A 23214-nucleotide genomic window follows, 5' to 3' on the forward strand; every position below is an offset into this window, starting at 1 on the left:
GAGGTGGTGTCTGATCGGGGGTCTCAGTTTGTGTCCAAGTTCTGGAAGGCGTTTTGTGCACGGCGGGGGATGCATTTGTCATTCTCGTCGGCTTTTCATCCTCAGACCAATGGTCAGACGGAACGTATGAACCAGAGCTTGGAGACATATCTTCGGTGTTTTGTGTCAGAGAACCAGGAGGACTGGGCTTCTTTCCTACCTCTGGCAGAGTTTGCTCTCAATAATAGGCGAAGCGAGTCCACTGGTAAGTCCCCGTTTTTTGGGGCATATGGTTTTCACCCCCAGTTTTGTACTTTCAGTAGGGGGGGCTCTTCGGGGGTTCCGGAGGAGGAACGATTTTCCTCATCTCTCGCTTCAGTATGGAGAGGGGTGCTGAAGAATCTGAATACTATGGGGAACCGATACAAACGTATGGCTGATAGGAGGAGAGTGTCTGGTCCGGACCTAAGTGTGAACGATCAGGTATGGTTGTCTACCAGGAATATTAAACTTAAGGTTCCCTCCTGGAAACTGGGTCCCAGGTTCATCGGGCCGTACAGAATCAGTTCTGTTATTAATCCGGTGGCATTCCGTCTTGACCTCCCCCCTACGTTTAAAATTCACAACGTGTTTCACAGATCATTGCTTAAGAGGTATGTGGCGCCGGTGGTACCGTCACCTTTACCTCCCCCTCCTGTGGTTGTCAATGGTAACTTGGAGTTCCAGGTATCGAGGGTCATTGATTCACGCTTTAATCACCGGTCCCTTCAGTACTTGGTTCATTGGAAGGGGTATGGTCCTGAGGAGAGGATGTGGGTTCCTGCGTCGGATATTAACGCAGACCGATTAGTTCGGGCCTTCCACACGACTCACCCGGATAAACCTGGCCCTGAGGGTCCGGAGGCCCCTCGTAGAAGGGGGGGTACTGTCACGGGTGTGTTGCCACGAAGATCGTCACGAGTACACAGCCTGACTTCTCGCAGCTGACTTGTTGGTGCTTTGTGTTTTCTCGGCAGTGAAGGAGTTAATTCTCTCTCTCTCTGGGCTAGCTGAGGTCCAGCCTCGCCCAGCTGCAATCAATGCTTCGTTAGTGAGACTCCTTTATATTCCTGCAGGTCTGTTTGTGAGGTGTCGGTGAAAGCTTTTCATTCAGACTTACAGAGCGGATCGTGGTGTTTGGAGTTGCTGAGATAAGTGTATTTGAAAGTGTTATTTCCCTTTCCTCGCTTTATCATTTATCTCCTTTCCCGTTGGTGTTCCCTCTGTTGTAGTTTTGTTGAAGTTGTATGCAAGGTGGTTTTGGTTTTTCCCTTGTACTGTCTCGTTCGTCTAAATACTGTGTGTGGGCATATTATCGCTGGTTCCCAATTGTTGTGATCGGGGTCCTTCTCAGGACTAGATTACTGTGGTGCAGGGATCCTCAGGAGGTAGGGGTTACGCTGGCGGCCTGGACCTCTGTACCTTTAACAGTACCTCCAGGATGAGGGATTAGTCAGGGCCCCAGCTTAGGGTCAGCTTAGGCCCCCTACCTCCAGTATTCTGTGACAGTGTGACACATAAGCATGGCACCTCTCATCCTTATCCTGGTATGTATGGCCCCCCTCATTCCCAATCCTGGTATGTATGGCACTTATCCCTATCCTGGTACGCAAGGCACCCCTTATCCCTATCCTGGTATGCATGGCACCCCTCATCCCTATCCTGGTATGCATGGTACCCCCTCATCCCTATCCTGGTTTGCATGGCCCCTCATCCCTATCCTGGTATGTATGGCACCCCTCATCACTATCCTGGTATGTATGGCACCCCTCATCCCTATCCTGGTATGTATGGCCTTCTCATCCCCCATTCCTGGTATGCATAGCACCCCTCATCCCTTGCCCTGGTATGCATGGCCCCTCATCCGTATCTTGGTAAGCATGGCCCCTCATCCCTATCCTGATATTTATGGCCCCCCCTCAATCCTATCCTGGTATGTATGGCCCCTCATCCATATCCTGGTATGCATGGTACCCCTCATCCCTATCCTGGTATGTATGGCCCCTCATCCCTATCCTGGTAAGCATGGTACGCCTCATCCCCCAATCCTGGTATGAATGGTCCCCTCACCCCCAATCCTGGTATACATGGCACCCCTCATCCTCAATCCTGGTATGCATGGTCCCTCATCCACATCCTGCTATGAATGGCCCCCCTCATCCCTATCCTGGCATGTATGGCCCCTCATCCGTATCCTGGTAAGCATGGTACTCCTCATTTCCCAATCCTAGTATGCATGGTACTCCTCTTCTCCCAATCCCGGTATGCATGATACTCCTCATCCCCCAATCCTGGTATGTATGGCACTCCTCATCCCCATCACTCTGCGAACCCACACAAACAAATAAACACTTCTACTCACATTTCTTAGCCGTGCTCCAGCACTGTGTCCCGTTCTGTCAGAGGCTGGGGGAGGAGTGTGGTGGCAGAGTATGTGCATGCCCATACCGCGCTGTATGACGCCATTTTGTTGAAGACACACTGCAAATGGCACCGAATAGCGCGCTATGCGCATGCGCCGATTCCGACGCCACAGTCTGCCCCCAGCCTCTGACTATCACAGAAGCACTGCGGCAACACTCCACCGGATCAGGTAAGTATGTCCTTATGGCGCTGGAGTTCGTGGTATGTGTTCAGTGACTACGTATACCGCAATCTCCGACGCCATACTGACGCGGTTTCACAGTCTATAGCGGCCTCGGAGAGAGGGACACATCTAGCATTATATAATAGATTTAACTGTTTCATAAATAGCCTTTTCACAGGAACTCTAGAGCCTCCTTTTGGAAGTAGCAACCCTGAAAATCAATATCAACCCATTAAAGAGCCTAGCCATGTGAATTACAGTAGGATATGCAGCCAAACTAGAACCTTCATTTGCAGACACAAGTTTTGGGGTTGTTGCCCTTCATTAGTGCAAAGCAGGAGAACAGATTGACTGGCTGAGGGGCTTTTGACAGAGACAGAGTGTCTAAAGAGTAAAGTTTCTCCTTGTTGAGAGTGTCAAGTTGGTGTAGGGAGAATTAATGGTCATGAGATTCTCATCTATCCCTATGCCTATGTAGCATTCTTCACAAGAAATTTTAATCTTTAGAAACTCTGTAAATGGCCTCTTACCCACTCAAACACATTTCCTTCTTTGCACTGATGAGGTGCAAAAACACTGGAACATGTCTGTCTGGAAGTGGTTTTAGTTTGGCTCTATATTCCAAGTTGTGTGTCCATACGCTTTAAAGGGTGAATATTGACTTTTTAGGATTGATAATTACAGTAGGTGGCACTGGAGTCCCTGCTCTCTTCCTATCTGAAGAGGTTTTAAGCATATTTATTCTTCAGAAACCAGTGCATGGTCAATAAGTCTCCCTATGAGAGCTTGGCGTTCCCTATAACTATATTAGTCATTTAAAGTATTCTATCATTAATATATTCTAATTGACATTTCATAACAGTATGTGAAAATAATGTTATTTAATTTATGTTATTTAATATATAAATCATATGTATAAAACTTGTATGAAAACCATTAAAATAGTCTTAAGAATATTTATTTTTGCACTACAAATGATGAGCTCAGTTTCCAATTTGCTGTTGCGGCATACAGTTTTATCTGTAATACAAGTCTGATAAAAGTGGCCTCCTTTTGACAAAGATGACATGCTGAGTAATACAATTCTGAGAAAATTGCTTTTAATTGTCTGTCGCCTATAATAAATTTCATCTTTGCATTTTCTAACATCAATGAGTACACCCACATGTAGCAAAGCAGAACAAGACAGACATGGCCGAATGTAAAAGCAATGACAGTATAATAGAAAGGATAACATGAAACACACAATATACTGTCATTGAGAAGAAAAACGATCTTTCCAGGTTCTTATAGCTATTGATTTCAAGGAAGGTCAGTTGCATAGAAATATGTGGAAGACTTCATATTTAAATACATATTAAAGGGCATAAATTGTATGCACGAGGTTTGACTTTGATGCTCTGGAATTGTGTAAATCTTAATATCATCGTAACTTTTCAATCGTCTTATTCAAAAAAATATATGTTTCTCTTGCAATACCAAATCTGATCACTCGGAGTGCTAGCAAGAAATTGTCTATGAGCAGGTTCATTACTCATTTGACCTCTGCTACACAGACTTGGTACCTAGAGATGGATAGGCTTGCTCAATCACACAAATGCACCCAACTATCTGCTACCAAAAAGTAAGGAATCAGGTGGCTTTTCCAGAAACAAGACACTTACCAATCACAATGAATAATCTTGTGCATGCATATCTCTTCTATATATACAGCTCACAGGTTCAACAGGCAATCTCTGCATGTGCCACAGCTGTCTAACAACCGTGACACTTGCAGCCACGGCGACAGTAAAAAAAAAAAGCTGAGCATGCCACAATACTCGGCGAGCAACCCAGAACGCCAAAAGAGTTAATCAAACATACTCACTCAACACTAATCACAATGTAATTGAACTGTAGTTATTTTACAAAGAAAATTAGTTGTATCTTGTACAAAGTAGCTGGTATAACTGATCAGTGGACTGAGAATTTAATCTAAATATATGCCTACATGGCTAAAAAAAAAATAGAGTTAGACCCAGAGACTATTTATTATTTATTTCATTTATTTAGCACCATTAATTATATTGGTCGCTGGGTTACAATTTGTGGGCTCGCACCACCTGCTACATTGATATTCTTGTGCTGCTTAATTTTTCATGTTGTATGAATGGATGGATATAGACAGATAGACATTTCAAATGTTTATGATGATATATACAGTATATGTTAAACATTTGAAAATAAATGATTTAACCAAGTTGTTCCAATCCTCTTCCTTTACAACTCATTTAGTCATTTTCTGCCACAGTACATTCTTCTGGTCATTCTGCAATTGTCGTTATTTTTTTTTTTTTCATGCGCAATAATATCCAGCTCGATCTGTGAATGTTCCTGATGGATGACTTCCATGGTGTCTTTCTTTAAGGAGTGAGAGTCAGAAGAGTTTGCTTTGGGTTATTTTAATATTACATCCAAACACGGGGGACTGAAGCTCAATATATTTCTTAAATTAATACGTATCTGCTTGGCTGGTCCTACATTTCCCTACAGAATTCGACCCAAATCGGGAACGTTTCAATGAGGGATGTCCCATCAGCGCTGCTGACAAATGTTATTTTATACTTGAATTACATTCCTTAAAATACCATGAGAGAATGATACAGTAATCTGATTTATCTGACTGGGGATTTTCACATTCCACCCGTGGCGACACAATGAGAGCTCTATCACTTTGGCTCCATAGAGCGTTACAGTTAATTTGTCTTCACTCTTCATTCCAATTGACATATTTCTTTGGAAATCTGGCTGCAGGTTTACAATTTAACTTTCTGATTTTTGTGATTTTTTTCAATCCTAGTTTTACCTAGTTCTTATCATTCAGTGCTTCGTATGTGAATAGCACGATAATGTCAGTTCCATCTAAAAGGCAATGCATCACAGTTTATAAGCAGCATGTATAAACCAACAAAAGATTTCACATTTTCTCAGTTATACAGTAAATTAAAAAAAAAATATTGCCCTTATAACGACTTCACATCACAATCTACAGAACTTTTTTTCAGTGACTTCACTCAAGTTAAAGAGACAATGACACTCTGGGGTTTTCAAAACATTTTCGTACTTTGACTTTAGAATTTGTTTTATTTTTTTCCTTTTTTACAGTGACAATTTTTATTTCAATTTAACAGTTCTATAAAATGCTTAAAACCAGATAACGTGTCCCTTTCTCTTCTTGTCTCCGTCAAGTTCAAGTGTCTTCATGGCCAACATCCTTTGGAACAGCAGTTAGAATCCACCCACTCCAGACCTAGCATGATCTTCTGGTAGTTTATGGATTTTTACAGAAAAACGTTTTGAAGTCACTATGCTTGAGGTCATATCACCTCTTTCTTTGGGCAGTCAGAGAGTCTTTACCATTCTTGTACTGCATCACTTTGGGGGGCTGATGCTTCCTACTTTTCCTGCAGTAGGTTCTACAAATCTTTGGGACATTCACCATCTTGACTGGCATTTTAAACTTCTCTGAGCGCATACAGCTACATCATTTTTCTCTTCTCAATATAATTTGTCCATCTGTCAACAAGTTTCTGCATTCCCTGAATAAAAAAATGTTTAGGTTGAGCTGCAAGCCACCAATACATCGCTGTCTTTACCTCTTCATCATATGTAACTGTTTGACTTGGAAGGGCTTCTTTCTAGGGACCAAACAGGTGTGGAAAGATCGAGACTATAGAGACGATGTCGATGTTTTAAAATCTTAAGAGAAAGATTTTGTAGAGTGTTGTTAGTATGGGCAGTGATGAGCCGATGCGCATTGTCAAGCAACAATTCTTTATGACAAAACACTTTATTCATATGATGCGAAAAACCCTTGACAAATATCAATACTAGACCAACCCTCAGATAAAGAAAAAAGAATCACTACCCACTGATCTACTTTCCTGGAAATCACAAGTGGGGCAGTATTTGTTTCTTGCACCGCAGTCTGATGAACTGATGAAAAATGGTCAAACCTGCATAGCAGTGAATGGAAAGACAGTGATAGTTTACCTCCAGTCACAGACGTCGGCAGATGGGAATACTACACCCATCAGCCTATGCCTGCTGTCGCAGATAAAAACGTGAGCAGTCTGGCTGATGGGAGTATTCATCTGCCGGCACGTGCGCTATAAATAAAAAATAAAAAAATGGCGTGCTTTAGCTTGAATTGCTGACAACCACCCAAGCTAAAGCAGACAGCTGGGGGCTGGTATCCTCAGGCTGGTAAGGTGCCATGGATTTTGGCCCCCCCTTGCCTAAAAATAGCAGCCCGCAGTCGTGCCAGAAAAGGTGCATCTATTAGATGCATCAATTCTGATGCTTTAAACCCTACAAAGCACCAATTAGATTCATACAGGACCGAAGAATAACACATAACAGTCAAACAAATTCATCATTTTATTAAATAACAAACTTAGACTAATGGACGTACATTTAAAAATTCACCATGCTTATTAACATTGGCATAAGGAAAATTCCTTTTTGTTACATAAGGTATCAGCAACAGTTCACGACAAATGCAAGAGGACATAGGGCGAGAAGCAATCAAGTCAGAAAGTAACTTGCAGGACTCTATTCTGGTGCCGCATGTCATATAGAATATCTGCCTAAGTTCCACATTCAATCACTATATCTGTTTGTCATAGATCAAATGACCTCAACAATTAAGGCTAAACGGTCATGTGTATGTACCTGATAGTATTAACTGAAATGTAATGTGCAAACTGACCCATCAACCCATTGTCATGGCCATCCGATACTACGACAGATCATAGTGACTGTATGACATGCCCCACTGTATAAAATCCCTATATTCAATAAAATATGATCAACTGATCAATATGTATTGAAGTGATAACCTCCTGTAAGGAGATAAGTATACATGGGCATGAGTCAGAGGCTGTCCAGCAAAAAATTGGTCTAAAACCAGTAATAAAGCAATATACTGAGTGATAGTGACTCATTATGAACATGAAAATTAGTTATCAATTGCACCACATCATTGCAATTATTACCTTCTCAGCGTGTTTCCCTGTCCACTTCAGTGCCCCTACGCACGTTTCAGTGCCTCATGCACCTTTTTCAAGGGGAGTGTCTAGTCTGGTGCTTTGCCAGGCTCTCCCCACTGCCCTGTTGCGGTGGCAAGTGGGGTAATATTTGTGGGGTTGATGTCACCTTTGTATTTTCCGGTGACATCAACCCCATGGGTTAGTAATGGAGAGGCATCTATAAGACGCCTCTCCATTACTAGTCCTATAGTTATATGGTAAATAAAGACAAACAGCCAGAATGAAGTCTTTTATTTGAAATAAAACACATATATTTTTACTTTTTTATTTAAAAATAACAAACTGGTTGGGAATGCAGCCTCAACAACCGGCGGTGAACTCTATGACGTCTCCGTTGGTCACTGAGGCTGAGCTCGCAGCAGCCCATTTCTCAGTGGTTTTCAGCTGGGTCGGTCGCATCTTGGCACCATTCAGGTTGAAAACTATTTATTCCAGACATGGATTCTGGCATGGGACAGAACTTCGGACAGGTGAGGTATATCGTTGCTTTTTATTTTTATTTTTTTACAGGAGACATTGGCTTCAGTGGATTGGGCAGTAGGTAAGTATAATTGTTTTTGGTAAATTAGGAATCATAAACAAAGGAGTCTGTGTCATTATTTCAAATAAAGTACTTAATTCTGGGTGTTTTTTTTTTACAATTTGATTATGGGGTTAGTAATATAGACCCCTCTCCATTACTAAACTGAGCTTCATGTCAGCTACCAATACAAGGCTGCTGACATGAAAACCAACCATATTACCTTACTTGCCACCTCCTCAGGTCAAGTAGGAAGAGTGAAGCTAAGCACCAGAATTGGTACATCTTATTGATTCGCCATTCTGGGGCCGCTGAGAGCTGATATTTTTAGCCTCGGAGTGGGCAGCATCCAAGGCCTCTTCCCTGGCTATTAATATCTGACACAGCTGTATAGCTAGCCTTTGCTAGTTAGATTTATAGGGGAAGTTCTGTCTGTTCAGTCCTGACTGGACTAAGAAGTGTGACTGTGTCCATACAAATTTTCCGATGTCCCTGATTTTTTAAGGGCATTTCCTTCTTAATTAAGCACATCCTATATCATCACACTTCCTCATCAAATTTGGCTTGAAGCAATCATGATGTTGCTACTTTCCCCATGGTCCCAAACACATTCGTCTGTCCCCTCCTAGATTTCCTCTTCTCTGTCTTCAGTTAGGCACAAACACTGTTAGTCCATGCCACTAGTATTGGTAGAATATAAGAGATGAACTACATTAATTAAAGGAAGAGGGATTGTTTAATAGTGATTCACCAGGACACTGGTAAGGTCTGGACAAACCTAATGGACACTTGAGCACTAATTTGCATACTTTGTCTACGTTTTTCAAACTTCTTTTTCAAATGCATGCAGGACTACAGAGTATTGCTAGGTTTTCTTTAGAAAATTATTTTCCAAGTATACAGTATGCAGAGAACACTATTTTAAGAATAAAGAAGAATTTTAATAAATTTTTAAAGATACTTGGTTGTTACTTTGTTTGAAATTTTATAGAAAAAACAGACCCTAGTGACAACCATTTTTTGATGAAAAGCGTTGCCTATATCAGGTACATCGATATAGAAAACAATCAGAGCAAGTAAGACATCCATACAATGTAATTATAGAGCTTGGGTAGTTTAGTGTCAGTTCATCCCTGAGTCATTGGATGGATGATTCTCAGCAACCTCTTTCCATCTAAATGTTTATCGATTGCATTAGTTAGGAGCTCACTTATGCATGTGTAGCCCTGACCTGGAGTAGATGTTTAAGCCATAAACATGAATAGAAGAAACCAGACGACATATGTTATCGTGGTCTAAAGGACACTGAAAGCCACAATTACATTCGCTTTTAACACACTTAATACGATAAGAAGTAAGTGAGTCACACAATTAGTAGGACCTGCAGGGGCTTAAGAATCAATCTTTCTACAATGCAGAAACGTGCAAGAACTTAAAAAAAATATCTAAAATATTTAATTAATGTCTTTCACCATCTAACTATTAGGTCATAGATTCAATAAGGCTTAAAGAGTTTGTCCACTACTTTATTATTGATGAACTATCCCTATGATAGGTTATCAATGTCTGATCAGTTGGGGTCTGACACCGGCACCCCACCGATCAGCTGTTCTTGTTGGCGGCAGTTGCGGAGCTGCTCCATCTTCTGATAGTGGATGCAGCTTGGTAATGCACATCCGCCGAATATTCAAATCAATAGGAGGCGGATGTGCAATACCCGGCTGTGGGCATCAGAAGATGGAGCAGCTCCGCAACTGAGCACTTCCGGCTGGCTGCTGCTATTACCGAGAATAGAGGATTTTTCAATGATGCCGGGTGTCAGACCCTGACCAATCTGACATTGATGACCTATCCTGAGCATAGGTCATCAATAATAGAGTAGTGGACAACCTCTTTAAAGGAGCCCTCCCATTAAGTTTCTTTTTCATTAAATGTGTGTATATGTAAATGTAGTGTGCGACTGCATTAATATACTCACCTACCATCATTTTCTCTGGGATCCAGTGCTGTTCTGCTCCTCTTCTGAGTGACATCACTGCTTTTTAGACTCTCTAGCTCACTCTACGTTCTCTGCGTGAGCACAAAATCTCTTTTACAATGTAAGTCTATAGAGCCTAGTTCTGACGCTCCATAGGCTTATACTGTAAAAGTAAGGTCCCTTGGAGGGCAGTGTGACCCGGGGAGTGTGAAGAGTGGTGATGTCACTCAGAAGAGGAGTGAATGGCCCTGGATCCCAAAAAAGGTAGTGGTAGATGAATATATTAATACACTCACTCTACACTACTCGTGCAGCACGGTGACTCAGTGGTTAGCACTGGTGCTTTGCAGCGCTGAGATCATGGGTTCAAATCTCACAAAGGGCAACATCTACAAGGAGTTTGTATGTTCTCTCCATGTTTGTATGGGTTTCCTCTGGAATCTCCAGTTTTCTACCACACTGCAAAGACATACTGATAGATTATTTAGATTGTAAGCTCCATTGATAATGTTTGTAGAGTGTTGGGGAATATGATGGCGCTTCATAAGCAAGATATAATAAAAAATACACTACCTACAAATATAAACACATCTAACAAAATAGAATAAGTAAAAATTGGTGGGGATGGGAGTCTGGCCACTTGAACCTCTGCTGATTCCAATAACTCGACTCTAAAATGTCCCATTAAAATAGAGCAGTGGCTACCTGACAACGCAGAACACTTTGTATCGGATAAGTGATAACATTACATGCTGTGAATAACACTATAAAGAGGGCATTTGTTTAGTAGCCCATAAAAAAGTAGCATTTATTCCACTTTCAATGCTACATAACATTGCCTTCTAGAGTTTTAGGACAATTTTGTGTCAAATTCTTGGCCAAATAGAGGATTCTTTTGTACTCGATAGTAGAGATGAGCAGTGTTCGACTCGAACTGTTCGCCAATCTCAAATTTTCCAGCCATTTTCCACGTCGCCACCATTTTCTCACTGCTGCAGCTGTGGGCGCTATACTTTCTAACTGTGTGAATTGCAAGCGAATTTGCTCTTAAATAGACAGATAGGTTGGGAGTAGGGACTAGTTGTAATTGCAGCCCTTTTGAGGGCTAGGTTACAGCATTTCCTAGGACTTTTTGCCAGGCAGGTCTGTTTTAGTGCTGTGCAAGTGTTTTTCACAGCATTTGGCTAAATCTAGCTAAGCAAATCCTTTTGGGCCTCTTGCAGTGTGTGTTAGTCAGTGGAGTAGCCTATATGTGTTGCAAGCTAAACCACCTGTGTATGTAATATGAATTTTTTACTGCACCTAGCCAAGTAATACCTTTTGGGCAAAGTAGCAGTGTGTGTTACTCATTGTATTAGGCCATCTATACCAAGCTCCACCAGCTTTGAAATTAATAATAATTTTTAGCTGCATCTAGCCCGGAAAATAATTTTGGGCCTGTAGCAGTGTGTGGTACTCAATCTATTAGGCCATCTATACTAAGCTCCACCAGCTTTGAAATTAATAATAATTTTTAGCTGCATCTAGCCCGGAAAATAATTTTGGGCCTGTAGCAGTGTGTGGTACTCAATCTATTAGGCCATCTATACTAAGCTCCACCAGCTTTGAAATTAATAATAATTTTTAGCTGCATCTAGCCCGGAAAATAAATTTGGGCATAGTAGCAGTGTGTGGCCATCTATACCAAGCTCCACCAGCTTTGAAAGTAATAATAATTTTTAGCTGCATCTAGCCTGGAAAATAATTTTGGGCTTAGTGGCAGTGTGTGGTACTCATTGTATTAGGCCATCTATACTAAGCTCCACCAGCTTTGAAATTAATAATATTTTTAGCTGCATCTAGCCAGGAAAATAATTTTGGGCCTGTAGCAGTGTGTGGTACTCATTCTATTAGGCCATCTATACTAAGCTCCTCAAGCTTTGAAATTAATAATAATTTTTAGCTGCATCTAGCCCGGAAAATAATTTGGGGCCTGTAGCAGTGTGTCGCACTCATTTTATTATGCCATCTATACCAAGCTCCACCACCTGTGTATGTAATAAAATTGTTTTACTGCTTCTAACCCAGCCAATCCTTTTGGGCTTGTACCACAGTTGGTCACTCAGCTCTGCTCAGTTTCCATCCATCGTTTTTGTGCAAACAACTACAGAGTTGTCAATTAGTTAACCATCAAAATGAGTGGAAAGGGGAATAGGCGTGTTGGGAAGGGAAAAAAGGTTGTGTCCGTGGGGTAGGTGTTAAAGCAACAGTAACATCTGGAGAAGAAAGACCATCTTAGAGCCAAACTAAGATGTCTACTTCTTTTCGTGGACAATGTGATCCAATAAGCAAAAAATTCCAGATGAGGCACAAAAACAGCAGGTGCTTCAACGGATATCAAGTGCTCCTTTAAGTGGGCTCTCCTCCACCTCAACTTCAATATCACAAATACTCCAGTCCTCAGAGGTGTCACCCCAATTGCACTTGCTTCCTCACAGCTCCCAAGTCTCCAGCTGAGTATGGGGTAGCACAGATGGTTGAGTCTGCAAAGCTGTTTACTCATAGTATAGCCTGGGAATCAGAAGTCTGCTCCAGAGCTTCTGTGAATCCAGACGAGGAAATGATCTGCACTGATGCCCAGAATCTTTATGAGTCGGATCCAGGACCAGATGAAGAAGGTTCTGAGCATAATGTAGACCCTCGTTCCCAAACTGTAATTCTTGTTGGTGGAGACAATGATGAAGACGATGATGAGACTAAAATACCTGATTGGAGCGACAACTTGAGTTTTCGGTCAGGGCAGGAAGAGGTTGGCTCTGAGGACGACGGGTGTGAGAACACACAGGGTGATGATGACGAGGTTGGAGATCCCACTTACTGTCAACCCACAGTCAGCCAGTCGATGAGGTCAGCAGAGGAGGTGGAGGAGGATGTTAGTGATGACGAGGTTAGCTTACGCCTTCCTGGACAGAGACGTAGTACTGGAAGCACGTCAACAACAGCAACCTCAAACACAACTGTGCCTCTGACCACAAGTCGTGGTGGCACTTCAGGTCGCATGGCCTCTAAGCCTTGCATAGCCTGGGCATTTTTTCAGATCAATAAGGATGACCCAACTCATGTTATCAGTAACATTTATTACCAAAAGCTAAGTAGAGGACAAAAAATCCATAGTTTGAGTAATTCATGCATGAACCGTCACATGGATATGAAGCATAAGTTGCAGTGGGAAGCTCACTGTGCTACAATGCGGCCTAGTGGGCCGGGCCAACCACCGTCTGCCCCATCTCGTGCATCCGCGGCCTCTTCATCCTCTGTGACTGGGGGGACAGCAGTCACACATGTTTTGGGACGCAGACCTGCCACCTCTTTACCCGCAACAGCCAGCGTGATTGGCAGGTCATCATTTTATTTGGAAGTGGAAACACCAGCTGGTGTTGAGCGCTCTCCGACATCGAGAGCACCACCTTTATATTAAGGCAACCTAACATGTCCACCTGCATCTTCCTCACAGACCGTCAGTTTGCCAGGGACACCCTACTCAACCCCTTCTAAGCACAACAGACAGCCCTTGGTCCCTCAGATGTGGACAAGTAAAAGACCATTTCCTCCTAGCCATGAGAAAGCTAAGAGGTTGAATTTCACCATCTGCAAGTTCTTGGCTACAAAAATTCTGCGTTTCCGCCTGGTGGACACAGAGGATTTTCAAGACCTTATGTCCGTCGCAGCGCCCCAGTACCAGACGCCCAGTCGGCACTACTTCTCAAAGAAAGGTGTGCCTGCGCTCCACCAGCATGTCGCACACAACATCACCGCTTCTTTGAGAAACTCTGTGTGTGACAGGGTGCATTTCACCACAGACACTTGGACGAGTAGGCATGGACAGGGGCGTTACATGTCACTGACTGGGCACTGGGTAACTATGGTGACAGCAGGACAAGGGGCTGCTGTCCAAGTCTTACCGTCCCCACGAGTTGTGCGTCAATCCTCTTTATCTCGAAGTCCCACCACTGCTTCTGCCTCCTCAACCTCCTCACGGTCCTCCACCTGCACCCAAAGCCTGTCTGGAAATGCCACCCGCTTTCTAACTGCGCAAAAAGGATCCTGCACACCTCCTTACTATGCTGGCAGCAGGGCTCAACGTCATCAGGCGTTTTTTACTTTTAAATGTCTGGGAAATGTGAGTCACACAGCGGAGGAGTTGTGGTCAGCTCTGGAGAATCAGTTTCATGAATGGTTGTCTCCACTGGACCTGTAACCAGGGAAGGCCGTGTGCGACAATGCTGCAAACATGGGTGCGGCCCTTCACCGGGGCAATGTTACACACGTGCCTTGTATGGCTCATGTGTTGAACCTGGTTGTCCAGCAATTTTTAGCCCACTATCCCAGACTAGATGGCCTTCTGCAGAGGGCACGGTCGCTGTGTGCTCTTTTCCGCCGTTCGCATCCCGCAGCTCAGCGACTTACATCTCTACAGAAGTCGTTGGGCCTGCCACTTTACCGGCTGAAATGCGATGTGCCGACATGGTGGAATTCAACTCTGCACATGTTGCAGCGACTGTGGCAGCACCGACATGCCCTGGTGCAATACGTTGTGACGTATAGCCTGGGCCAACGAGATCCAGAGGTGGGGCAAATCACGCTGGAGGAGTGGTCTCAGATCAGGGACCAATGCACCCTTCTGCACAGTTTTGAAATGGCGACTATGATGTTTATTGCTGACGATGCCATTATCAGCATGACTATTCCGGTGATTTACATGCTGGAGCACACGATAAACAGAATTCGGAGTCAGGTGGTGGGACAAGAGGAGGTGGAGGAAGTAGAGGAGGAGGAGTTGTATGCAGAAGGGCTAACATCTGCAAGGTCCAGACGGTCGGCAGCACCAAGGCGGCAGGCATGGGAGGATGGGGGAGAGGGATTAACCAGGGCGCATGGTAGCAGCCAAACTGTTGAGGAAGGTGCAGGAGCCGAGGAAGAAGTGGAGGACGAACTGGCGATGGGCATGGAAGACTCATCAGATGAGGGAGACCTTGATCACATTTCTGTTGTGCGAGGTTGGGGGGAGAGGGCAGAGGAAGGAAGCATGATTCTTACCTAGCCACCAACACAACAATGACTTGGTGCTCCAGGATGCGCAAGACACATGAGTGCCTTCTTGTTGCACTACCTGCAACATGACCCTCGGATTGTCAGAATTCGAAATAATCCTGACTATTGGGTTGCCACACTCTTAGATCCCCGATACAAAAGTAAATTTGCAGAAATAATTCCTGCCATAGAAAGGGATTCACGCATGCAGGAGTATCAGCAGAGACTGTTGCAGAATCTTCCATGTTCTTTTCCACAAAACATCAGTGGTGCACGTAGTGAATCTCACAGTTCTAACTTGCCAACCGTGGGACTGTCGAGTCTTCATAGTCAACGCCTAGAGACGATGGTACAGGAGTATCTCCAAGTGAACATCGAAGCCATGACTGTGTCACTGGACCCTTGCTCATTTGGTGCTTCCAATCTGGAAAAATGGCCTGAGCTCGCCACTCACGCCTTGGAGATCTTGTCGTGCCCCGCAGCCAGTGTTCTCTCTGAACGTGTGTTCAGCGCTGCTGGTGGTGTGCTGACAGATAAGCGCACGCGTCTGTCCACTGAGAATGTAGACAGACTCACGTTCATAAAGATGAACAAATCATGGATCCGCAAGGACTTTTCTACCCCTGTGTCATCCTGGGGAGAGTAAAGCTTGAGGATTTGGTAAAATCACCTCACCAACCATTTTAAGCAACTCTGGGGCAATTGATGGTGTCTATGCAACAAATTTTTGGAAAAAATGGAGACTCTTTTTGGAGTCCCTTTGCTGTGTTTTACGTGACGTTGGCATCGTCAATTACAGGTGGGTTGGGTCTCCCCCCCTCCTTTTAACCATAAGAAACTACATACACTATGGCTTGGGGTAACACAGATGGTTGAGTCTGAAGAGCTGTTTACTCAGAGGTCTGCTCCAAAGCTTCAGTGTCTGCTAGTCAGCGTAGTAGCCCAGCTGTGAAGCAAGCTGCACCGCCTGTGTATCTAATAATAATTTTTAACTGCATCTAGCCTAGGCAGACTGTGGGGACCCCCAACCAAACCCAGACGCTCAGCCCCCCTACCGCCCCCCTTTCATTGACAATACAATCATGTAACTCTTACAACTGGATGGGTGAGGATCGGTCACAGATTATTAACTGTTTATACTCATGACATTAGAAAGGCATTTTATTTCTAAAATAATTCAGCTTGTTGCAGCATGCCCTGTGTCTCCACACCGGCAAGTTGGCCAACAAGTGTAACTCTCCAACATGTCCTTTCTATTTCCAGGCCACGGAGGATCCTGCGTATTCGTATGCAAGACTCTGACCCCCATCCATCACTCTTAACGCAAGTTCCACTCCGTCCTGGAGTCCTGACAGGAATATGTCCAGTCCAATATCCATTAAGTGAACACCGTCGGGCCGTATGAGGCCTGCTTTATCTCCTTCCAGTTGTCAGTGTCGTATCACTACACCGCCTCTGTCTCTTATAAATTTTGCCATCCAAATATTTATTAGCCGCCTTGCCCGTTCAATGGCCGTGATGTCTCAGGCACCTTGCCATACTGCTCTCTGCACAATCTCTGACCATACTATAGTTATTTTTGTGAAAAATTCTCTGAAGCGCTCAGTGTCTAGTTTCATTATTGCCATTAGTTATGCGCTCTTGTGATAACCTATGTCATTTCCCCCGGCCTGTATAACTAAGATGACCGGACCTCTTGCCTCTCTCCCTTCCTTGATTACCTCCATTAGTACCTGTGGCCATTGCAGGCCTCTAATACCTCTCCAGTTGAAATATGTGTTATGAAACTCAAATTTCCTCCTGCCTGGGTGGACTTTCGCCCTTTTTTCTGCACAATATATATACGAGTGGCCTATCATCCACACTGTTGGCTTAGAGTCACCTGTAAAAGAAACAAACCACGTTAGGATAACAAGTCCGGTCTTATGTATCTCGCCAAACATGTGGATCGCCATCTCCCTATCCTCTGAACTTCCGTTTATGACAGTCCTGCTCTTGCTGCTTCCATGGCTGCGCCTATGCGGAATGAGTGTGTCCCATAATCTTTGGGGTGGTTCCCTGCCCATGTTAGGCATTTATTAAATATAGCTTGGAACTGGTATCTTGATAATGGCGTTCCATCAATGTGTGATAGGAAGAAATTACTTTGTGATCTGATGGTTATATATGTTTTTACTATTGTTACCCGACTCAGCATACCGTTTGTGGGTTGTAGAAGTACCCAAGTGCCCCTGCCCGCTGGAACCATTTTCGATTTGCATATGTGTAGACGTATTACATTATTGGCTATGACTACGTCCTGGTGTAATAAGCCTCTAATGGTGGTAATTTTGGATTGAGGGACTAATTCGCTTATGCATAGCGCCCCGAAGAAGGCGATCGCAAATGCAGTAGACAGTAGTGTTGCTTCGAATTGTGAGTGTCCTGTTAATGGTGTTAGGGATATGATGTGAGAAATCAGTTTTAATGACACGGGACGGGACGTCTACACTCCTGACTTGGCTGACCCCTTTTCCACCCTTTTATAGATTGTCTGATGATGAATCTCTTTGTCACATCTTCCCAATTCAGTAGTTGGAAGTGAAATGCTAATCCGGTCAGCCACCGCTGCGCTGACGCCCCTGATATGCCCCTCATCATTAGCTGGTGGAGAAATTCTAAGGTGACTTGTAATCTGGCTTGTTCACATTGGTCAACCCATCTGCCTGCTACTAGTCGTGTCCACTCTTCCCATGCCTTATCGTATGCTTGCCACATTGACGGGGCAACTGACGCTCTGATTAATGGCATCAACTATTCACTACTAGATCCCATAGAGAGGCTGGGCAACTGTTGCCCGATGGGTGGGCGTTGGGGAGGAGCTCTGTGAAAATCTGCCAATTGAATTGTGATAAAGCGTTAGCAGCAGTGTTAGACCCATCAGCATCGTGGCTAGCACGGACCCATACATTGTGTTTTAGGCACAGTTATGCTAGCCGGCATAGTAGGCCTAGCACTGGGAGAGACGATGATGCCATATTATTAATGAAGTGCGCTAGGCTGGTGTTTTTTGTTATGAAGCATATATTTTTGTTAGCCAGGCGCGCCCCATATTTCTATTGCTACCACTATTGGAAACAGTTCCAGGACTGTCTGTTTTTTTGTCAGCACTTGTTCTGCCCAATACGGAGGCCATAAGCTTGTGCACCATTGGTTATTTAGTATCGCTGCATATCCGCCTGATTCTGCCGCCCCGGTGAATAATCTTATTTCAATGTTGGACTATTCTGCTGACATAAATAACGTGTGACCGTTGAATGATTATAAGAAGGTTTTCCACACCTCTAAGTCCGCCCGTAGCTGCCTGCTGATTCTGACTGTATGACTCGGTTTAGATGCCCCTTTTGTTGCGGGCGATAAATGAAGAGAAAAAACCCTTCCGACTGGCATCACCCGGCTAGCAAACACGAGTAGACCTAGTAATACTTGCATCTGCTGTAGTGTTACTTTCCAAACTGCGCAAAAAACCTAGATCAGGGGTAATGTTTTGGTATTTTTTCCCATGGGAGACGGAACAACCTTGCTGTGGTATCGATTTCGATGCCTAAGAATGATATCTTTGTTGTGGGGCCTATGTTTTTGGTTGGGCTTAATGGGACTCCAAACCAACGGGAGATGTTTGTGAATTCGTTGAGAAAGGGGCAGCGAAAGTGGATGATCATTCGTCACGGCCCGCGGAGGGGCCACCACAGTCAGTGAATCCTTCCTTATTTAGTATAGAGTCTACCAATACTTTGGGCGTAGTAGCCTAGCTGCGAAGCAAGCTGCACCACCTGTGTGTCTGATAAGAATTTTTTACTGCATCTAACCCAGCCAATCATTTGATAGTATTGCTAGTAGCAGAGTCGCATGGGCTCTAAACCTTGCGTAGCCTGGGCATTTTTTGAGATGTCTAAGATTGACCCAACTCATGTTATCTGTAACATTTGTCACCAAAAGCTAAGTAGAGGCCAAAAAAACAATAGTTTGAGTACTTTATGCTTGAACCGTCACATGGATATGAAGCATAAGTTGCAGTGCGAAGCTCACTGTGCTACAATGCGGCCTAGCGGGCCGGTCCAACCACCATCTGCCCCACGTGTGTCATCCTGGGGAGACAAAAAGCTTTAGGATTTTGGAAAATCACCTCACCAACCATTTTAAGCAACTCTGGGACAATTGATGCCACTTAAGTGGTGTCTGTGCCACAATTGTTGGAAAAAATGGAGACTCTTTTTGGAGTCCCCATGCTGTGTTTTACATGACGTTGGCATCATCAATTCCAGGTGGGTCGGGTCTCTACCCCCCCCTTTTAACCATAAGGAAGTACATACACTATGGCTTGGGGTAACACAGATGGTTGAGTCTGAAGAGCTGTTTACTCACACTATAGCCTGGGAATCAGAGGTCTGCTGCAAAGCTTCAGTGTCTGCTAGTCAGCGGAGTAGCCACCGCCTGTAGATCTAATTACAAATTTTTAATTGCATCTAGCCCAGGCAAAACTTTGGGGCTAGTAGCAGTGTCTGCTAGTCAGCGGATTATCCCAGCTGTTAAGCAAGCTACACCACCTGAAGTTTGGACACTTAATTTTTTCAAAGGAAATGCTTCGGGCCCCCGGGACACTCAGTGAAGAGCATCGGGGGAGGCACTCCAAGGCACAGGGGCTGGGACTGGCGGTAGGACGCCTTGCAGTGGACCGCCAAGCTCGATCCTTATAAAAGCTTTTTAACTGCAGCAGCTTTAGTGGACGCTACTGGAGCTGGAATTACCGCGGCTGCTGGCATGAGTTTTGCCCTCCAATAGATCCTTGTAAAAGGATTTAAAGTGTACTCATTCAAATTAGAGAGACAATTTAAATTACAGAGCTTAGACCTGCCTCCACCGCGGGGGGGCTTGACCCACCAGCGGACAGGCACCAGTATTGGGAGAGGGGGGCTGGCCGTCAGGGTCCACCGCAGCTCTGGCACAAACCCGGCGACACGGAGGTCGCACGGGCAGGAACGGACTGGCCGTGTCGGCTTCTCACTTTTTTGGTTTTAGAAGGACATGACATGCCTAAATGTGTGTCTCCCCCTCCTTTTACTCCTCCACCTCTTTCTTTATGCATGACTATATTTACTTGTCACTTTTCCATTGTTAGTTGTGTCTTCTGAGCAGTTTGTCAGGTTTTGGACACCTTTTGAAGGTCTTTTCTATGTGTTTCTATGTGCTTTTGTTTGCCTGCCATTGGTTTTAACGGTGTTCGACGGTGCTCGACGAACAGTTCGACGAACAGTTCGGCGAACATACCGGTGTTCGACGAACCGAACCCGAACACTACGGGGGTGGCTCAACACTACTCGTTAGCTAGTGGACTGGTATCAGATATATATGTGCAACTGGTACAATTGGGAGAAGTGCATTCTTCAGTTTGTCCTCCTAACACATTGGTACACACAATACAAAAAAAAATTAAAATAATCAATATAGACCCACCTTTCTGGAGGGAAATATTTATAGCGTGTGCCATAAATGTTTGTGAGGATCCCATTGATGGCAGTCGCTTGGATCAGAATAATTGGATTTATAAATCAACCTTTATTAGTACTCTCACCGAGTTTTTAAAACTACTATTATGCTGCATCTTTTATTGAAATTAAATGTGTCCAATGGCTACACTCTCCTCATTGGGTAAGTAATGGTGCTGGCTTTAGGGTTCGGACCTCAATGCTTCAAGATCCACTAGAAATTACTATCACAGTGGAAAATGAACATAAATCTAGACTTAAAATATGGACATAAATAGAGGGGTTTTTTGTTCATGTCTTTGGGTCTTAACATAATAGTCGAGCACAAAAAAAATGTTTTAGAAGCAACAATAAACCTTCATGAGATGGTGTTAGGATTAAGAACCTCTCCTCAGTGAATCCATGGAATTTGAAGGGAACAGAGTGGAAAATATTATCTTTTTTTGCAACCAATGAGTAGAAAGGGATACAATGTGCACAAAGTAAGTCCTCTTTCATGTCTCACTTAGATTTGATATACGGGATACAAGAAAACACTTAGCTGGTACTTCACTGACGTTATCATTCTTCTTCACCTCTTTTTCCCCTGTCTAAAATAATAATTGGAATGTGAGACTCAAACTCTTCTCCCAAACAGTGAAAGTCTCTGTCACCCATTGTAAAGGTTAAAAAAAACACAGCTGGACTCCATTTTTGTAAGATTAGTGGTTCATTAATTTTTTTTCAAAAATTGAGTATTCGCACTATACAAATTCATAGTCTAGAACATCTAAACCTTTTTTGAAAATCCAGTTACTCTTTAAAATATAGATGTACTTACAAGCTCGTCATCCTGTTCCCTGATACAGAAGTAAAGCAAGATCTGAAAAACAAATTTTCATTTCTTAAAATGTACTAGTAAATTGAGCAGATTACAGTCTTATAATACAGTGTTTACATTGAAGCATATGGTGATCACTGATAGCATGGTTAATTAAGACGTCTCTCGAAAGCAGATAACAATGTGTAAGCATCTTCATGTTTCTGTGTGCAGCATGCTCAGTTGATTCTTTTTTTTACGAGACCACTGTTTTTTTTGTGTTTGTCAAACAACATGTGTTCATTTGGCAAAATTGATTTCAAGGAACATAATTTTTAGTGTAATGTGAAAAGTAATCTGTAAATATGACATCAGCACCATTTTTGGTGTCGAATTTTGGATTATATTTTTTTCGTGCCGAGAAAAGTAGTTGAGGTTTTTTAATTGTACTCTGATAGAGAGACTTCGTAATCTGAAATTGATTTTTCAGGAAATGCACATTGATGACCCCTTCTGATAATTGTGGGAGTCCCAGAACCTTCAATCACCAAATGATTAACGACCTATCTTGAGAAGAATGCATTGTTTTTGACTGTTATCTTTAAATCAGATCCATCACTAGCTCTAACAATATAACCTATACATATAGTGGAATAGGTCACCTCCTGATGAGGTTGGTGTACTTACTTTTCATCCAAGAATGATAATTTAATCCTTTATGATTTCTCAGCGCTGTCTGACCTGGCACTTACAGACATGGACAAAATTGTTGGTACCTTCTGTAAAAGAAAGAAAAACCCAACAATGGTCACTGATATTGAAAGGGACAAAAGTAATTTTCTTTTTAAATTTAGTGAATATACACTAAAAAAAAATCAGACATTGCTTTTGAGTTGAAAAACTACTGAAAATGGTCTGGTCAAAAATGATGGGGCCCTTAACTTAATACTCAAAATTCTCAAGACCCCCTCAAGGTATTCAGTACCCTCATACAAGACTTAGCCCTATTGCAGACTTACTTATTGATTTCCAAGCAAGAATAGGTAACATTCCTCAATAACCTGAATCAACTTTGGAAGTGAGCAAGGATTAAAAAAGGCAAATAGCAATGAAAATAAAGGAAAACCCTATCTTGTGCCCCTAAATAATTAAAAGGGTTGAGTAACTTCCCTGTTGATGCCCAATCTGGCCTGGGGCTATGATTCAGCAAATGCAACATGTAATAATGTTAGTGCCACATTCAAACCATTTCAAAACCTTTCACAGAAAATTCCCTTCCACCAAAGAGAGGTTAGAATGGAAACCCCCTTCACCTACAGTGCAGACCAAAAGTTTGGACACACCTTCTCATTTAAAGATTTTTCTGTATTTTCAAAACTATGAAAATTGTACATTCACACTGAAGGCATCAAAACTATGAATTAACACATGTGGAATTATATACTTAACAAAAAATTGTGAAACAACTGAAAATATGTCTTATATTCTAGGTTCTTCAAAGTAGCCACTGTAACATACCTGGCGGCGTCCTTGCATAGTGGTCCATCTCCCACTGTGCAAGAGCGCGCACTTGATCTCCTGTCCAGAATGTCTCTCTGGCTTCCCTCCATGCTGTCTGTTTGTGTCT

General features: G+C 43.3%; 1 pseudogene; it reads right to left on the reverse strand.

Moving 5' to 3' along the window:
• Window positions 1-5788: 5788 nt before the first annotated feature.
• LOC141173195 (large ribosomal subunit protein eL42-like) lies at window positions 5789-6086 on the reverse strand (annotated as a pseudogene).
• Window positions 6087-23214: the final 17128 nt, after the last annotated feature.

Source organism: Phyllobates terribilis, unplaced genomic scaffold (assembly GCF_046119375.1).
Source record: "Phyllobates terribilis strain yellow unplaced genomic scaffold, ASM4611937v1 Scaffold_1__5_contigs__length_1240528914, whole genome shotgun sequence".
In the NCBI taxonomy this organism is placed as follows: domain Eukaryota; kingdom Metazoa; phylum Chordata; class Amphibia; order Anura; family Dendrobatidae; genus Phyllobates; species Phyllobates terribilis.